The sequence below is a fragment of the Phodopus roborovskii genome, unplaced genomic scaffold (genome assembly GCF_943737965.1).
Source record: "Phodopus roborovskii unplaced genomic scaffold, PHOROB, whole genome shotgun sequence".
Classification (NCBI taxonomy): domain Eukaryota; kingdom Metazoa; phylum Chordata; class Mammalia; order Rodentia; family Cricetidae; genus Phodopus; species Phodopus roborovskii.
This window is the reverse complement of record NW_026125489.1, coordinates 11,514,486-11,532,470: the sequence shown is the minus strand read 5'-3', so window position 1 is coordinate 11,532,470 and position 17,985 is coordinate 11,514,486. Positions and strand designations below refer to the sequence as shown.

General features: G+C 38.9%; 1 protein-coding gene across 1 annotated transcript in view; it reads right to left on the bottom strand.

Annotated features, from left to right (window-relative positions):
• The window catches only part of Trhde (thyrotropin releasing hormone degrading enzyme), a 335,962-nt gene that overhangs the window by 242,641 nt on the left and 75,336 nt on the right, over window positions 1-17,985 (bottom strand). The gene's annotated exons all lie outside the window — the stretch shown is intronic.

The following is a 17,985-nucleotide window of genomic DNA, read 5'->3' as shown; positions in this document are numbered from 1 at the left end:
CAGTACAATCAAACTGAAGACCGGGATAAGAAAGGGTAGAGTTGGGAGAGCCAGCTGCTGGGGAAGCAATATGCTAGAAGACAGATAAAGCAATGAGCCAGGATCAATTTTTTTTTTTAAAAAAAAAAAAGAGTTAATTTACAAGTAAGAGCTAATTAGTAATAAGCCTGAGCTAGTGGCCAGGCATTCTGTAATTGATATAAGTTTCTGTGTATTTATTTGGTACCAGGTGGTCAGAACAGAAAACTCCATCTACATGGGGAGACATGGTAACAAGGTCTGATGACATCACATCAGAGAGGGGTTCTAATGCACACTGTCCCCTTAGAGAAATCCTATTCACAGAACAAGGGATCCAGTGGAACTCAGACTACATATCACAGAAGCGAAGATGGGCAATCAATTATTTACACACTTACATATGAAAGTCTACATTTCATTACATTAGAGAGTCCCCAAAAGTAAAGATATGCATACAACTGAAATGTACAGCAAAAAAAAGTAAAAAATGCACATACAGTTGTCAGAAACACACTGAAACCTTCCACAAAATAAATTTAGACACCAGTCTCCTGACTTTTTAAATTTTATCTTCACAAAATTCTCCTGCGGAATGAGCACAGTGTTAGCAATAAATTCTGGCTTTGTAGGTCAAGAATTTGGAAAGATTTTGTATTGTTGAATTGCTTTAGAAGACAGTGAAACTAAATCTCTGCCTGCAGATTTCCTTCTAGCCTGTTTAATTATTTGGTGTACTAAAAAGTGAATTGTGGTATTTGCTATATAATTATGAGGAATGCTGTATCATTACATTAAACAGCCAGGAGAAAGAAATCCCACTTACAATAGCTGTGCACCTGTTTAAGACCTGAATAGCATTTTCTATGATTTGGCATTTGTAATCTGGTATTTTAAGTTAAATAGACCTTCTGGCTTGCCATGTTTATTTGTAATATATATGTGTGTGTGTACCACGAGAGTACATTGGAAATTCTGCAAGGCCTGGTAATTATTTCATAGCCTTAAAGTATCATTGTAATAAAAACAAATTTACTTTTCTTTCACATAACTAAAGAAACGACACCTTTCACTAATAATTACAAAACAATGATATGCCGTTGCTAAATTCTCAGCCAATAAAGCTGAACTCATTCATGTATATGAATAGGGTAAAATAGAGCCAGCCCCAGGGAAATGTCAGAGACTGGGTTCTAAGAAGAAAAGTACATATTGATACGAAAAGAAATGGAAGCAATGAACAACAACAAAAATGTCTGTGACTTTAGTGTTACTTAAAATTCACAAGATAGCATTATTTCTAAGGTAAAGGGGAATAAATATGCACAGAACTCTTAATGGGGTGGAGAACCAGTGCCCAGGTGTGAGGCTAAGAAACATGAAATTGGGGGCAAAAAGACAAGAACATAAGAACCCACTGGAGTATAGAAAGTTCTAGACTCCCTGGAGGTTGGAAACTGAGACCAACATGACATGAAGTATGGAGTCTGAACCTGACTGCTTTGGGAAGCTAAGAGTTATTTTGGAATCTAAGGCAGCACCATGATGGGTAACCATTAAGGGAGATTACCCCACAGAATAATCAAGGACTCCTCAGACAGAGGCCATGGACAGAAGTTTTTATGTTACAAGGGAAATTTTATTCTGTAGCATTTCTAGAGAGAATGGCAGAGCTGGAAACGCCCTGCCTCCATCACCTATTCCCCACGCTAATCAAGGAACAATTTCTGAGAACAGGGAAGATTTTTAAAACAGAATGGATAAGGAGTGAAATCATAATACTTTAAACGGGATACACGCTACCATTAAAATCACAACTACCTGAAAACCTATCAAGTGAGAATAAAGACATCAGAAACACCAGAACCCCTCGGTCTGCCTCCTCTTGTCATCCATGTCACAGACTCACAGAGTACAAAAACAATCAGAAAAACATCATTAATGAAATTGAAGGCCAGCCTCATCCTAAATTGCACACCAGACCAAGTGTAGTTTTAAAAAGAACCCAGAGCATTAGGGCTGATAATAAGGCTCTGGTAGCTTGCCCATACTTACATTTCTTATTTTTCTCCTTTATAGAATTGTATTAAAGAATCAGGAGAAAAACACCTGCCGAGAATCCTGACACTGGTTTGCTACCCACCATGGGGTTCACTTTAGGGCCAGAGGCCATTATGCTATAGATGAATAGGCTATCTATATTTAAAGCATGCTACTTCGTCCTTCTGTCATAGTTTAGGTTTTATAAGCCTCCAGCCAATGCCATCACTCCTTTTTGCGTCTACCACAGTACTTGGCTCCTGACAGGGAGTGAAGGCATACTGCTGATTGACATTGTATGGGAATAAGCTCTAGAGGTCCTTGTCCATTTTTGTACTAAAACACAGCTATAATAGAGACACTGTACCTCCCAACTTGCTTCAGGCAAGAAAATTAGCACTGTGGCCAGCGCCAGTCTCTGCTTGAAACTTACTTTAAATTTATCTACTAAGGATGGTTTTCCCTACTTCACTGTGGAACTTAAGTACTTCAAAGAAAGAGTGGGTTTTTGGTTGGGTGGTTGGTTGGTTGGTTGGATTTTGTTTGTCTGTTTTGTTTTTAAATAATTATGCTTCTCTTGGCCATGGCTTCTAAACATATGCGGTAGACTGAACACAACCCACCGAGGTAGCAACATCCTGTGACCTAGCTATAGAACTTGTAAACGTTACCTAATGTGGGGAAGGGCCTTGCAGATGTGATTCAATCATGAATCCTTAACATGGACTATGATCTAGGTTACCCACATGGGTTTCTAAGAGGGAGTCAGAGGATGCCAAGCAGGTAACAAATTACAAAGGGAAAAGAAAAGAGAAAAGAAATGTAAAGATCCAAGAATAGACAGAAGATCGTGAACTTTGGGTATCAGGCAAGCAGATAGGAAGACAAGACACCAGATCAATCTCAAAGCCTCCAAACAAATCAGCCCTTTGGATTACTCTGGGATCTCTAGCCTCCAGAAGAGGGAGAGAATAAATTTGTGTTACATTAAAGCCACTAAATTTGTGGCAATTTATGACAGCTGCAATAGGGCACTAATCTATTATAACGTTTTGTCTTCCCGGCAGTTAATACGCCACTGTGTATTGAATTTTCTGCATCTTCTGGGAGCACATTTTATGTTTATATGCTTCTGTAGCCTAGACATAATTCTTCACAGCTTTCAGTCTGCTAACTTTGGCACACCTGCATTATTCAGCTATGTTACTTCCAAGCATGATGTTGTACAAAACTGGTACACACATAAGCAGAAAGGTGAGTGAATAAAAGTTAATGATATCTACAAGGCTTTCCCCCTGCGTGTAGTTTCACCACATGAGACCCAGAACCACGTAGGTTACTTAGAATCCTAGTCAGCATACATGATCTGGCTCTCTATAGATAGTGGGTGGGTGGGTGTGTGTATACACATAACACACACACACATACACACACACATATATATATATATAAAAAAATAAAGAAAGCATTAAAGACACACATATGTTTATGTATATTACTACTAGTTCTTACTAGATGTGATATATAATATTTATCATGTGATAACATAGTAATAAAAGCCTAACAAATTAGAAAAATAATATCTAGTTTGCCCAGTGATTTCTCAAATCTCTTCCAATATCTGTCTTCAAGGAAGACACATTCAACAAGATTGTCTTTACTTTTAACTTTGAGCCCTAGTCGTTCTTTCCCTTTGTAAACAATCGCCAGCAAGAGTCAGATTCGATATTTGGGAATCGGAAAAAGTCATTTACTCCTGTCACATCCTATAGATAGCACAGAAGTGTTTAATCCCTTTCTGAGACAGGGTGTTTTTGTAGTATACTGGACTGGATGTTGTGCTTTTGTTTCTAAAGCAAAGAGAGATCTAGGAAATGTCTTTATAAGCTCTCAGTTTTATAACCCACTCAAGCTTCCATTGTCTGGTGGTGCCTCTTAGGTATATTATCTTCTCCTCTTGGTCTGTGAGACCTAGTGAGAACATTGCACCCTGCCCACTCAACCATCTCCTCTGCCTCTTTGAGAGATTCTGGCCTCCTTTTTCCTCTCAAGATCATAACTTGAGAAACGTTTCACTAATTTATTAAATGACTGCTCTGTGTCAGGCTTTCCTCTTGGTGCTGGGGATACAGAGTGAACCAAACAGGATTTCTATAATAAAGAGTTTGTGGTGTAGAAAATAGAAGATGGGTAGCATGGAAGGAATCTAAGCAACATTTAACAGTGGTTAGGTCTCAACAGAAATCTAAATACAGGGAGATGATTAGAAGTGTGAAAAGATATAACAAGCTACGCTAAGGAGGCGGGTTTTTCAGATAGAATATGAAGTCTAAATGAATTATGTGGACACAGCTCTTTGAGGGCAATGAATTCCAGGGACAATAACGTGTCAAAATCTTGAAAACCTTTCTTCACTTCCATCCCAAAGATCCTCCATTCAACTCTGTCTTTAAAGAAACAAAGCATTAAAGACTTCCAAATACATAGATTCCAAACATATAGAAAATCACAGAGACAAACACAGCATTGTCATTATGTCAAAAATAATTCCTCCAAATGTTATTTCTCAAATTTTTTTCAAGTATTCTTTTGAATGTGAACGCGTCACAAATGTTTGAAGAGGCATTTCTCTTCTACCTGATGCTTACCTCCACAACCCTGAAACAAGAGTAGGCACAAGAGTTGGAAACTCTCTCATTCTCAGTCAAGAGTCACTGAAAAAATATGAAGCTAAAGCTGTATTATATTAACAGAGGATCTAGCGCAGCCCTATGTAGGCCCTGTGCTTGCTGCTCCGGCCTCTGTGAGATCGTATGTGTCTTGCTTAGTTGATTCAGAGGACCTTGTGCTCCTGGCGTCCTCCATCCCCTCAGGCTCTTACCATATCCAAGTGGTTTTATGAGCTCTGAAGGGAGAGATTTTTATGGAGACAACCCCCCCTCCATTTAGACTCTTTCCATGAAATGGCTGGCTGTGGCTATGAAAGCTACTTCCTTGTTAGTTGTGATTTCTAGTCACAATGACAATGAGTGTGTCTCCTTCAATTCATTAACTCCTGACTTTTCCCCGCCTGCAAACTGTCCTTTGCCTTTGGCCTCGTTACTTACTGTTTTCATATTATTCGTTGTGCTTCCCATGTATACCGGAGGGCAATGGTTATCAGTGAGTAATGGGTAAAACAAAATAAAAAAAAATCTCCCTATCTGTGCTGGTTTTATATGATATGCCCTTGACCGATTAGAATGTTTTACTTTGAATGTAGTCAAATATCAAATGTTCCCTTTTAGGATGTGTGCTTTCTCCCCTTCCCCCTTTTTTTTTTTTTTTTAGGAAATTCTTTTCTTTCTATGTCCACAAGGCCAGAGGGACATGTTTTACCTATAAAGACTTAGTTTTTCCACAAAGTCTTGATTTTGCATTTTGAAGATAGAGTTTGTGACTTGGAACATGGACTGCACAGTGTGAGTAAGGGGCCTTGCTTATCATTAAATCACTAGATAGTGCTTCTTCTATACTGTTCATGGAGTCTCCCCTCCACACTGACCTTCACACATGTCAGGCTCTCAGGTAGGCTTGGAGCCCAGGTGGGTTCTGTCGGTCCTATAACTGACAACGTATCAAGAGCGCACTCTTCGATCTTTAAATAATAAATCTTGAAGTCAAGTGATACCAGTGCCTGCTTCTAATGTTTTTCTTTTTCTTGTTGTTTTCTTTGTTTTATTTTGTTTTGTTTTTTCAGGCCTTCTGTATAAATTTCAGTATCATTTTCCACATGTACACATGAAATACTACTGCAGATTTTGCTGGAATGGCACTAGATTGAACCCACATTAGGTGTGTGTTGGTTCCTGTTTTTCTACTTAAATCATTTCATAATCTTTTGGCTTAGTAATACTAATGCCTTAAACATCTATTCCATCAAATTTAATTAGCCACACTATTTGCACTCAAAGTGTTGAGCCTTAGGTTTAAAATGTATTCTTCTATGAATAGCATAGCTTCATATTTCATTTTACAATTAAATCTACCTAACTGAAAAATACACAAGCGAGTTTAGATAATTTTTGCATATCTGAAAAATTATGATGATGAAGATAGATAGATATGACAGACAGACATTTGTATTTTTCTTGTTTTTCAGTATTATCTAACAACCTAATTTTTACTTTTATTTATTTTTTCTTGCTTGATTTTCTTCATTTCATTTTTAGCCTTTGACTCATTTGTATATTGCATAATCTTTCAGTGATGCACTTAATGTATATATGCAATGAGTGGCTTTATGTAGTCTAATGCAGTCTAATGTTTGTGGACTGAGAGTAACACAAAGACAGAACATATTGCTCAGCAAAGTCACTCTCATTGTCAAGTAAGCAATTTTGGAGCGTACTTGACCCCAGCTTCTTCAGCATCCAAACATGAACTCACATTAGCAACTCCCCCAAGAACCTTACAGCCTTCATCTGAGCCTGGGTCTGCACCTTTGTTACTTCTTTCTCTAAGGCTTTTGGCTTTCTGGACTGGGCATCTTGAATCCAGGTCCTCTAGCTCCTCAGCACACAGATGGCTACAGTTGGACTATCCAGTCTCCAGTCCAATAAGTCAATCCACTATCTAACCAATACCCAGTTGTTTTAATTCTCTCTCTCTCTCTCTTTCTATCTCTCTCTCTCTCTTTCTATCTCTCTCTCTCTCTCTCTCTCACACACACACACACACACAGAGTCAGAGAGAATGGAAGAAAGAGAATCTACTGATTTTGTTCCTCTAGACTAGTCCACCTATTGGTATTATTTATTATAATTATTGTCCTTTTGATCAACTAGTTTCTTGCAAAAATTATTTTTAATACCAACCATGTCCTCCCATGTTTCCTTATATTCCTTTCTATTTAGGACAAACTTGTTGAATATTCTTGCTATCAATCACTTACAATGTTTTTAAATGAATAAATGAGTGAGCAATAAGAGATTAAATAGGGCAGTTTTGACATGCAATATCCCAAATGTTGACTAGTTCTCCTCACTGTCTTTCTAGGTCATTTTGTGAACAAAATTTTGAATTTCTAATGTGGCAAATATGTGTTAAATAAAATTGAATTCATGTTCCATTTCCTATGTCAATAATTCATAACGTCTATAATTGTATGGGAGAAATCTTAGCTCTACACTGGAAAATTAAAACAATGGTATTTCAAGATGTTATTGGGTGTTGTTTACTGTAGAAATCTAGTACACAGAGATATAAATTATATCAAACCTGAAACAAGGAATTTTGCTTAATTTCAAGCTAATTGTTCAACTAAAACAATCTCTGGAATGGGCTGCCACTCTAGTAAAATTCTCTGCAAGAATATCAGAAAAAGTATTTTATCACCATTAAAAGATGACATCTAATATGCTTCTCAGAAATTGCTTATTAAAAACCCATGGGGAAATACTTTAGAATACATCATAATATATCAACAACAAATATTTACTAATAATTAATGTTCAAAGGAAATCTGCACAAAGGATTCTAAAGTTTCTGAATATCTTCCTAGTATCAACATAGAAACAGATAAGACAGGAATATGTAAACTTCTTGGCCAATAAACTTCTGGATTATATTTTAATCACATGTAGAAAAGGAGAAGTTATCTCCATCTTGGGAGAAAATGAATGCATGAAAACTGAGGGAAGGGTGTTACAAATAACTCAGGGACCCCCACCAAAAGAAGGAGGAAGGATTGTAGGAGCCAGAGATGTCAACTAAATAAGCAGGGCTCATAAGGTGCTCACAAAGAATGAAGCAACAATCACCGAGCATGCATGGGTCTGAGCTAGATCCTCTGCATGTATGTTATGTTTGTGTTTCTTGAAGACCTTGTGGGACTCCTAATAATGGGAGTGGAGGTGTGGGGTGTCTCTGACTCCTTTGCCTGCTCCTGAGACCCCTTTTCTCCTACTGAGTTGCCCCTTCTAGCCTTAATGTTAGTTTCATTGACATGTATCATTGACCACCACTACTTTCACTCAGTGCCCAGATGGCTTCTTGTACCCAGTATGGCTGTGATTTGTGGGACTGTTTGAACTCTTTTCATTAGCAGAGAAAGCATCTTAGGTGAGAAGTAAGTTGTCCCTAGCTTCAACCACAGGTAAAAATACACAGATTTCTTTTTTTTAAATTGGCCAGATCCCTCCTTTTCCAACAAACTCTAAAGCTAATAAGCAGATTCATTCAACCTGTCTGCTATGCTTAGTTAGAAAACTACTGAATTCTGGAATAACAACTATGAGCCAAATTGTATAACAACTTTAGTGATTATGACTTAGCAACAGTGACAATTGTTCATTTGAAAATCACACAGAGGTTAAAAATGACTCAAGGGGAACAGATTTATGGTCAGTACTATTATGAAGGTCTAATACATACATGCATACATATGTGTGTGTATGTTGGTGGTGTGTCTGTGTTGCGTGTGTGCGTGCGTGTGCATGTGTGTATGTTGTATGAGTGTGTGTGTGCGTGTGTGTGCATGTGTGTGTGTGCGTGTGCGTGTGTGTATGTTGTGTGAGTGTGTGTGCATGTGTGCACATGTGTGTACATGCGTGCATGTGCGTGTGTGTGTGCATGTGTGTGTGTGTGTGTGTGAGTAAGTGCTCAAGAGCATGTGAGCTGACCTAGCCCAAACAGGCAGAGAAAGCTTCCTGAGCCATTATCTATAGGAAGAGAATGAGTTCAGTTGGCAAACAAATGAAACAAGAGAACAGCATGCTCAGGACACAATGCTGCAAGTAAACCCACAAGTGCTGGGAGAATGATGAATAAAAAGGAAGCAAGATAAAACTCCGGAGAAAGGCCAGTGTTCAGATGTGCCTGACTATGTAGCTACCCCCAACGTTTGTTCTTTACATGCAATGGAAAGCTATTGATGGGATTGAGAAGGAGAGTCACAATTTAGAGAATGGATTGGAAAGGCAGAAAGAATGGAAAGCAATTATAAAATTGTTGCAATAGTTCAGTTCAGATGTCCAGCACTAACTAGCTTGGACTGGGGTGGTACGGACAGGGATGGAGAGAGGTATGGCCTCTAGAGATACTGAAGAGGCAAAATCAATAGGACCAAATAGGAGAAGAGAGACACAACAATAGCCTCTTTCATAATTTCTCTATGAAGTTTTCGAGGTATTGTACCACTTTCTATATAATGACTGCCGGGTGGTCACATCCCTGTGGATTTAAAAGGAACTACTCTCTTTGCAACTGTTTGGACACTCTGGACACAAGGGCTCAATTTTTTATACATCTATAAAAGAAATAGCTTTAGGACAATCTACAATAAAGAATGCCTGTAGTTGTAGACATTCCATAACCTACACTTCAGAAAGAGCAGAACTAATTTGGAAGACGAATGTCTGATCCTCTTTAACCCTGTGGGACATCAGTTATTCTCATTGTTGTTAACCTCATTTGCCTCTTCAGCACATCTGATTACTACACACAGGATGCTTACTTCCCAGGGTCTCATCCTATTCTGTGGATTTGCTACATTTTATGAGGCATTTTATCTGCATAACTTGTAGAAATACAGAGAAAAATGTGAAGTGTTTTCTCTGGACCTTCCACAAGCTGATCATGGCATACATGACAGAGATGTACACATGTTTGAAGGAAATGTGATGGTACTCTCCTCAAGTTTACAGTCAGCTGTCTGCAAATGAATAACTCTCCTTTAGAGAAAATGTTTGGATTCCTGCTAATAAACTGCCTTGATCATGAAAACCTGTCTTTCAGAACAACTTCCTCAATTTCCTTGTGTGTGTGTGTGTGTGTGTGTGTGTGTGTGTGTGTGTCTGGTTAAGGATCACAACCAATCTCTTTTTAAAAAAAAAAAAAGAGGGGGGATAAGATATAGAAATTTCATTTATTGATAAAAAGTTAAGGTCAATTTTGTAATATGTAAATTTCTCCTCTTGTTTATGTATTTTGTTTATACAGATCTTTTCAAATGCAATGCGTAATTAAATACAGTGTGTATATAGTCACCTACCACAGTCAAAACTTAGAGTTAGGTTAGTTAGGTTTCCTAGATACACAGAGACATATTTGAGATGGACAGTCTTCAAACCTTTCAAAATGGCATCTAAAATGTTTTAGGGTTTTTCATGACAATGAGACACAACTTCTCCTGGTAAAACCAATTATTTCAGAAAGGAGGATAGGAATCGAAGAAACTAATCTTGGAGTTTGTTTCAATATGGTAAGACTAGCTAGTTCATCAAGAAACCGCTCTTGCCTGGACTGTTTGGCTGTTGCTGTATAAACTGGATATGTAGGACCCACAGGAAAGTGACTGCTGAACTTGCACACACACACACACACACACACACACACACACACACACACACACACACACACACAATGACCGTCAAACCGCCAATACAGGTGGGACAGTTTGAAATTGCCTGCTTTTCTGAGAAGTCTGCCAGACACACTATGGCCTATGGGCTGAATATGTGACATTACAGAAGAACTTCAGGTGACTGACCAGGTGAGTTTTCTCTGTCATTTCTAGAGTTTATATATTATCCTTCTGTGGACTTTGATGGAGTTGAAGTCAGTTATGATTATAGTTTTTCTTAGTTAGGATTAAAGATAAGTTACATATAAGACTTTTGAATCACAAAGATAGGATAGATGATAGAATATTCTTTAATTCTTGATAATTTTAATGGACTAAATATTGCAAATGTAGTTCTTGCTTAATAACTCTTTTGTTATATATAATTTTTACTATGTTAATGTTAAAACCCTTCTTTTTGTTTGGACAGAAAAGAGGAGATGATGGGAGACGTCATTCTGTAAATATGTTTCTCTTATTGGTTGATGAATAAAGCACTACTGGCCAATAGGGAAGCAAGATAGGCGGGATTAGGAGAAGTAGATGATTGTGGGAAATGTAGAACAGAGTTGAGATGTGATCTCAGGAGGAAAGGACATATGAGTCTGGCATTCTCGGTAAGATAAGACCATGTAGAAATACATATACTAATAACTAAGCCAGAGCTAGCTAATAAGAAACACTAGTCACTGCCCAACTATTTAATAATTAATACAAGTTTGTGTGTGTCATTTGGGGCTGAAGCATCGGTGGGGCCTGCCATACCAGAAACTTCATGTTACCCTAATCAACACTCAACCACTGAGGAATAGTCACAACACATCTTCATATGATTTTTAAAAAGAGTATTTATTGCCAGGGAAGTTCTAATTACTGCCAAGTTTATCTCCCAATAGTGCTAACAGATTTGTTTGTTGTTATTCATTCATAGATTATAAACAACAGTCCACCTTTACTCTTCAGAATACAGCAATTCCCCTGTAAAGGAGTTAGCACTTGAAACACTCTGGCCTGGTTGAGTAGAGTGAGCCATTCCAAACATCTCTGGGAATTCTGGGCTCATCCATCAGTACAATCAGGCACTGGTTAAAAATGTTGAATATGGTCATATTATGTATCACACTACCATTTACCAGCCAGAAATGTCTTTTCACTTGTCACATGCCAGGCATAGTTTCCTATAGGAAAAACTGTAGTGTAACACATTCTATAACGTACATTGAGTCATGCAGTGCATACAGTGTTAGAAGCAGAGATATTCAGAAGCTGTGGCTACCATCCCTGCTATTGACATCCAACAGACACACCATACACAGATGGAGAGCGCTCATTAGCAGGAAAGGTTTGTACCAGTTATCTTCTGGCTCTTTATATATTGTGATTAAAGACTGAATTGATCTTATAGTGATTTACAATAAAATTAAAGAATTAAAATTCAGCAAGAATAAGGAGATAGGAAAGAATAAACTGATATTTGCCAGGAAGGGGTGGGTTAAAAGGGAGCAACAGGCATTCAAAAGGCAAATGTAGATGGGATGTGTAAATCAGTACTCCAAATTAATACATTCCACCAGTGAGGAACAAGAATGATCCCACAATCTCTGCTGTTCTCAAGAGCTATGTGAGAATGAGCCTGTTCTGGGTCATGACTAGTATCCCTGCATGAGAAACATATATAGAAAATCCCATTTCACAGATGAGAAAACTAAGCCTGAAGTTAGTCTCAAAAACAGACATGTATCTTGGAAGTCACCAAGCAAAAATTAATCAGATTTTCTTACTTCAAATTCCTTGCTCAATTACTGCACCTAAGTCTGACCAAGCTTGACCCTCTGGCCATTGCCCTCAGAACTCTGTGTGTGTATTTTTCTGTAAGCCAAAAAGGGGCAACTGGACTAATAAGCATGTCAATTACATATTAAGGAAATGTTCTTGTTAAAAGCAAATCAGAAAGAAAAATTGAAACATGGTGGCATTTCCCGTTCCCAGGCATCAAAGTCACTCCAACCTCAGCTGGCGATATTCCTTTTCAAGTCAGTCACACAAGGCTTCAAGCTTTCAGAAAGATAAAGAGCACATATTTGTCTAATATTAGCAATATGAAAAAGCCAGTCAGATTAAAACCAAACTACGCCTTTCCATTATATCGCAGAATACTTGCGCAAGGAAATACATTTCTGATGTAGCTAGAATTTCTAGAAATGCAAAGATATTCATAGGAGAAAATGGTAGCTAAACTGGAACTTACTATGTGAGAAGTTATAGCTATGGTGTAAAATCCATAGCAGAAATGAAACGGGATTACATCACAGGCAATTGCTAATATTAATGGACCAGAGGGGACTATGTTCCCTGAAGCTAGAAACATGTCAGAGGGGAAAGACATACATTTCAGCTCGAAAAAGCAAAATCCATTAACCATGAAATAGGGAAACAAAAAAAATCAAACTTTCCATATACCATATCTTACTGGGAAAAATCTATTAGTGAAAAAGAGTACTACCAAATAAAATGTTTCCAAGGCTCTCTCTCTCTCTCTCTCTCTCTCTCTCTCTCTCTCTCTCTCTCTCTCTCCTCTTTCTCCTCTCCTCTCTCTTTCTCTCTCATATATAGGTTAAGAAAAATTCCAGATAATTCACACAGCTCTTAGTTTGACTGAATATAGCCATCAAAGCACAGACAGTTTCTTCATGAACAAATATCAAAAGTCTACTGGCATATACAAAATTCCATGCTAGTTTTGAGTTTAAGGAAGCATCATATCAGCTACTCCAAATCTGGCAGGAACTGTTCCAAGTTTTTGTTTCCATTATGAAATTAATCCCAGCAACAGTTAACCTGATGTCACAGTTTCTCTAATAGGTTTTAAAAAAAAAGTAGAAAAGAGGGATTTGAAAAACATTTGCCATATTTAAATCATGTGAAGACTTATATAGACTTCCAGAATAATCTTTCTTTAAAATTTAATATTCTCTCTCTCTCTCAACAAAGGAGAGATCAACCCTATGTCCTGAGTTAAGTAGAAAGTACTCAAATGGCAAGATTCCTAGATGAAAAAGACAAGGGCCACTGTCAGGGATCAAAACAATTAACTATCTCACCCTTTGTTCAGGGTGATGCAGAAGAGATGTGTTGTAGCCTACACACCCCGAGAATTAAACCAGTGCTCTGAGGTTTTTCTACTGCCTTAGCGGGGTTAATGAAATGAATCAAAGGTGACTAAAAGTCACCTACAAACATCCCTTTTAAAACCTGAACATCTGTATGAGTGTAAGGCTTTGCCCGCAATGTAAGTACCTATAGACAACTTTTCTGGGAGGACTCCAGAGGTTCTCTGCTTGCTAGTGTTCATGTGTCCTCCTTCTGGATGCTGGCTGCATCGAGGGATCCACTTCTTCTAATGTACTGAACGTGCCTAAAGTGGAAAGTCAGTTCTAAATCTGACACCTTGGAGTTTAATTTCCCTCTTGCATTCTGTTTGCTTCTTACATGCTCATTCCCAAGAACCCAGGTGTTATGTTATAAACCGCCCTATGGAGACAAAGAACCCACAGTTACTAAAGCAAGCAGCTAATGCCCTCAGCACTACACCCTCAAGCAAATGAAGCCGACCAACAGCCACCTGTCTCCCAGTGGAACGTGAGATGACATCATTCCTCATCAATGACTTCAATAGCAGCTTCAGAAGGAACCACTAGGCCCAGCTAATCAGTGTTCAGAAAGCTGAGCCATGTGTATTAAAGTGTCATATAATAATAAAAAATGCTATTTAGGCCCACCAATTTTAAAGTAATTTAAAATAATAACAATATGCATAAAAAGATGTCAGAATTTGTTGACTCCCCAAGAGAGGCCTTATCCCCTCTGAGGAAGGGATGGGGAATGGGAAGGGGGCGGGGGCAGAAGAAGGGAAGGGAGGGGAACTGGGGTTGTTATGCAAAATGACTTTTTAAATTAATTTAAATTTATTAAAATTTAATGGTGGTGGTGGTGCAAACTTTAGGAGTGGATGTGGAGAAAGGGAAACTCTACTCCACTGCTGGTGGGAGTGCAAACTCATACAGCCACTTTGGTAATGAGTATGGTGGTTCCTCAGGGAAATGTGAACCAGTCTACCTCAAGATCCAGTAATTCCACTCTTAGGCATATACCCAAAAGATGCACATTCATACAACAGGACTTCCATTCAACTACATTCATAGCCACATTATTTGTAATAGCCAGAACCTTGAACCAACCTAAATGTCCCTCAACTGAAGAATGGATGGAGAAAATGTGGTTCATTTACACAATGGAGTACTACTCAGTGGAAAAACATAATGGAATCCTGAAATTCACAGGGGAAATGGATAGAACTAGAAGAAACCATCCTGAGGGAGGTAACCCAGTCACAAAAAGACAAACACGGTATGTACTCACTCATATATGGATTTTAGACATAGAGCAAAGGATCACCAGCCTACAATCCATACCACCAGAGAAGCTTGGAAACAAGGGAGACCCTAAGAGAGACATACAAGGTCCCCTGGAGAAGGGGAAAGGGACAAGATCTCCCAAGGAAACTGGGAACATGGAGGGAGGGCAGAGGGTGTTAGGAGAAAGAGCAGGTGAGATGAGGAGAGGTGGGCATGAAGGAGCAGGAAGATTGAGACTGGGAAAGAGTAGAGGAGAACAAGAAAGGAGATACCATAATAGAGGGAGCCATGATAGATTTAAGGAGAAACCTGGCACAAGGGAAGTGCCCAGAGATCTACAAGGATGACCCCAACTAACAATCTAAGCAATGTTGGAAAGGCTACCTTAAATGCCCTTCCCTGATAATGAAATTGATGACTACATCATATGCCATCCTAGAGCCTTCATCTTGTAGCTAATGGAAGCAGAAGCAGACACTCACAGCTAAACACTGAGCTGAACTCCTGGAACCAAGTTACAGAAAAGGAGGAGTGACCAGGGGGTCAAGACCAGGCTGGAGAAACCCACAGAATCAGCTGACCTGAACAAGGCAGGGCTCATGCACCCCAGTCTGATAGCTGGGAAACCAGCATAGGACTAACACAGATGCCCTGAATATGGTGTTAGTTGGGAGGACTGGGCAGTCTATGGGGCCTCTGGTAGTGGATCAGTATTTATCCCTCGTATACGAATGGACTTTGGGAGCCCATTCCACACAGAGGGATATTCCCTCAGCCTAGACACATGGGGAGGGCCTGGGCCCTGCCCCAAATGATAAGACAAACTTTGAAGACTCCACATGGAAGGCCTCACCCTCCCTGGGGAACAGAAAGGGGATGGTCTGGGGCTTGGTGGGATTGATAGCGGAGGATGGGAGGGTGAAGGAAATGGGCTTGACATGTAAAACAACTTTGTTTCAAATTTAAAGAAAAAAAAGGAAAGAAAAATAGCCTACTAGTTAATGATGCCTTCTATGAATAAAATATATGAGTATTTAAAAAAGAAAATCCTTTCTCTTGAAACAGAAAGAAAGGAAGGAAGGAAGGAAGGAAGCAAGGAAGGAAGGAAGGAAGGAAGGAAGGAAGCAAGGAAGGAAGGACAAAAGTAGCTTGAGGGTGGGGGAAAGAATACAGGGTAACAGTTTTGTCCCTCGTCGTGAAACAGTAGCATGTGGGCATGTATAGTCAGATCTGTTATGAGAGAAATGAATACCTTCAACACAGAGGCACAGTACTGTATAAATAAATCAATGAGAAATCCTTGTCTTTACCCCAATATTAATTATGTAATCACAGAATCTTGAATCTCTTTAAAAATGTTTGTCATTGGTCTGTTTAAAATTCATATGATTAAGTCATGAAATCCAACTGAAAATGGATGGACCCTGGTCCATCCCTGGCGGACCCAGATGGATCCCTGATATCCCTGCAGGGAGAACACCCAGTGAGACTCTAGTTGTGACAGCAAAAACCAAGAACCCACTAGAAGGCAGGAGGGAGGACATCTGGGTCACATCTCCCCTTGGCATCTCCATAGTGTACATAGACCTCCCAGCATCTTGGTCTGGAACTTCTAACTTTCAAAACTGCAAGACATTCAAATTCTGCGGTATTAAACACTGAGGACTGTTTTGTTACAGCAGCTGTGCAAACTAATACATCATCAACTACTTGCTGCAAGAGTTGTAGTTGAAACAGGAATCTCACCTGTCACTGGAGCTATTTACCCGTTTATTAATTCAACAAACAAAAACCTTTTGCATATCAAGCTCTAGGTTTAGCACTGGACATTTGGCAGAAAGCAAGAAACAGCTGCAGAGCATGGCACACCAGCACTTAGTGTTGGAGTTAAGAGGGCCAACTCTAAGTTGACAAATTATAAAACAGCGCCCCCTTGTGGAAGATGAGTTGACAAAAAGACACTCCTCTGACAGGAACAACTGGATAAAACCAACTTGCATGAGTGAACAAATCCCAAAGTTGATAAAAAACAAACCTGCTTCTGCCTGATAGATAGCCACTTAGGCAAGAAGACCACATATAAAGCTATTAATGACTGGTCTGAGAAAGGTCTCCATGGATCCCTCAAAATCTGAGAACAATTTGTTCAAAGACACGGGCAGCGATTGGCTAGAACCAGACCATACAAAAGCTCTTGATGGTCACTGAAGGCCCCATAGAAGCAAGGAAGAATGACAGACTTTCCCAGAGTGTACAGAAAGACAATAAACACACACACACACACACACACACACACACAATGACAATTAGTCTTACTGATTCGCTCATCTTGGGAATATTTGAAAAGACACTCTGTAATTTGGCCTAAGTCCAGAAACCTGTACTGGCCTTGTGCTTTGCAGTATTTCTCTGGCTTTTTCTCCAGCTGCAACCAATCCTCAGGGGGTAAAGAACTATGGTAGCCAAGGAAATATATCTCCCTGTAGGTCATGCATTTCTCCATCCTGTTCAACACTGCTCTGGATACCCAGGGACCTGAATGTTATGATAAAATGGCCCAGACAGGGTACCACTACTAATTCACCAAAGTGCATTGTCAGTTTCTCAGAAAATTTTCAAGCTTAAGGTTAAATGTGGTCTTCATTAAATTTCGATCACATAAACTTAAATAAATTTTAAACAACAGTAATTACTTCATAATTATTGCCTTGCAATCCCTGTGCTTGCTATCCATGCTTTTTATATCTGTACCATCTAAAATACCTCTGCCCAACTCATATCCAATGGCATTATTTTAGTAGCTTGATATCAGTTGCTGTGAAATAATCTGTACTCACTATAACCAACTGTGTAAGTTATAGATTTATTCTTTAACTTCTACTTATCCTGGAAGGAGAAAATGAGGTAGAAAATTCTGATAATACAGCTTAAGTCTTAAAATTCACCCTGTCTGTAGTCACTGAATGTACTCAAAAATTGAGAATAAATGCAACTAGTACTCAGAAACCATTAAACAACTTGGCAAAGAAGATGCACACACCATTGTCAAACAAGTGAAGGTCTGCTTGGTTTATTTTCACTTAATTATAAATATAAAGGAACATGATAGTCACAGTGTGTGTAGACACT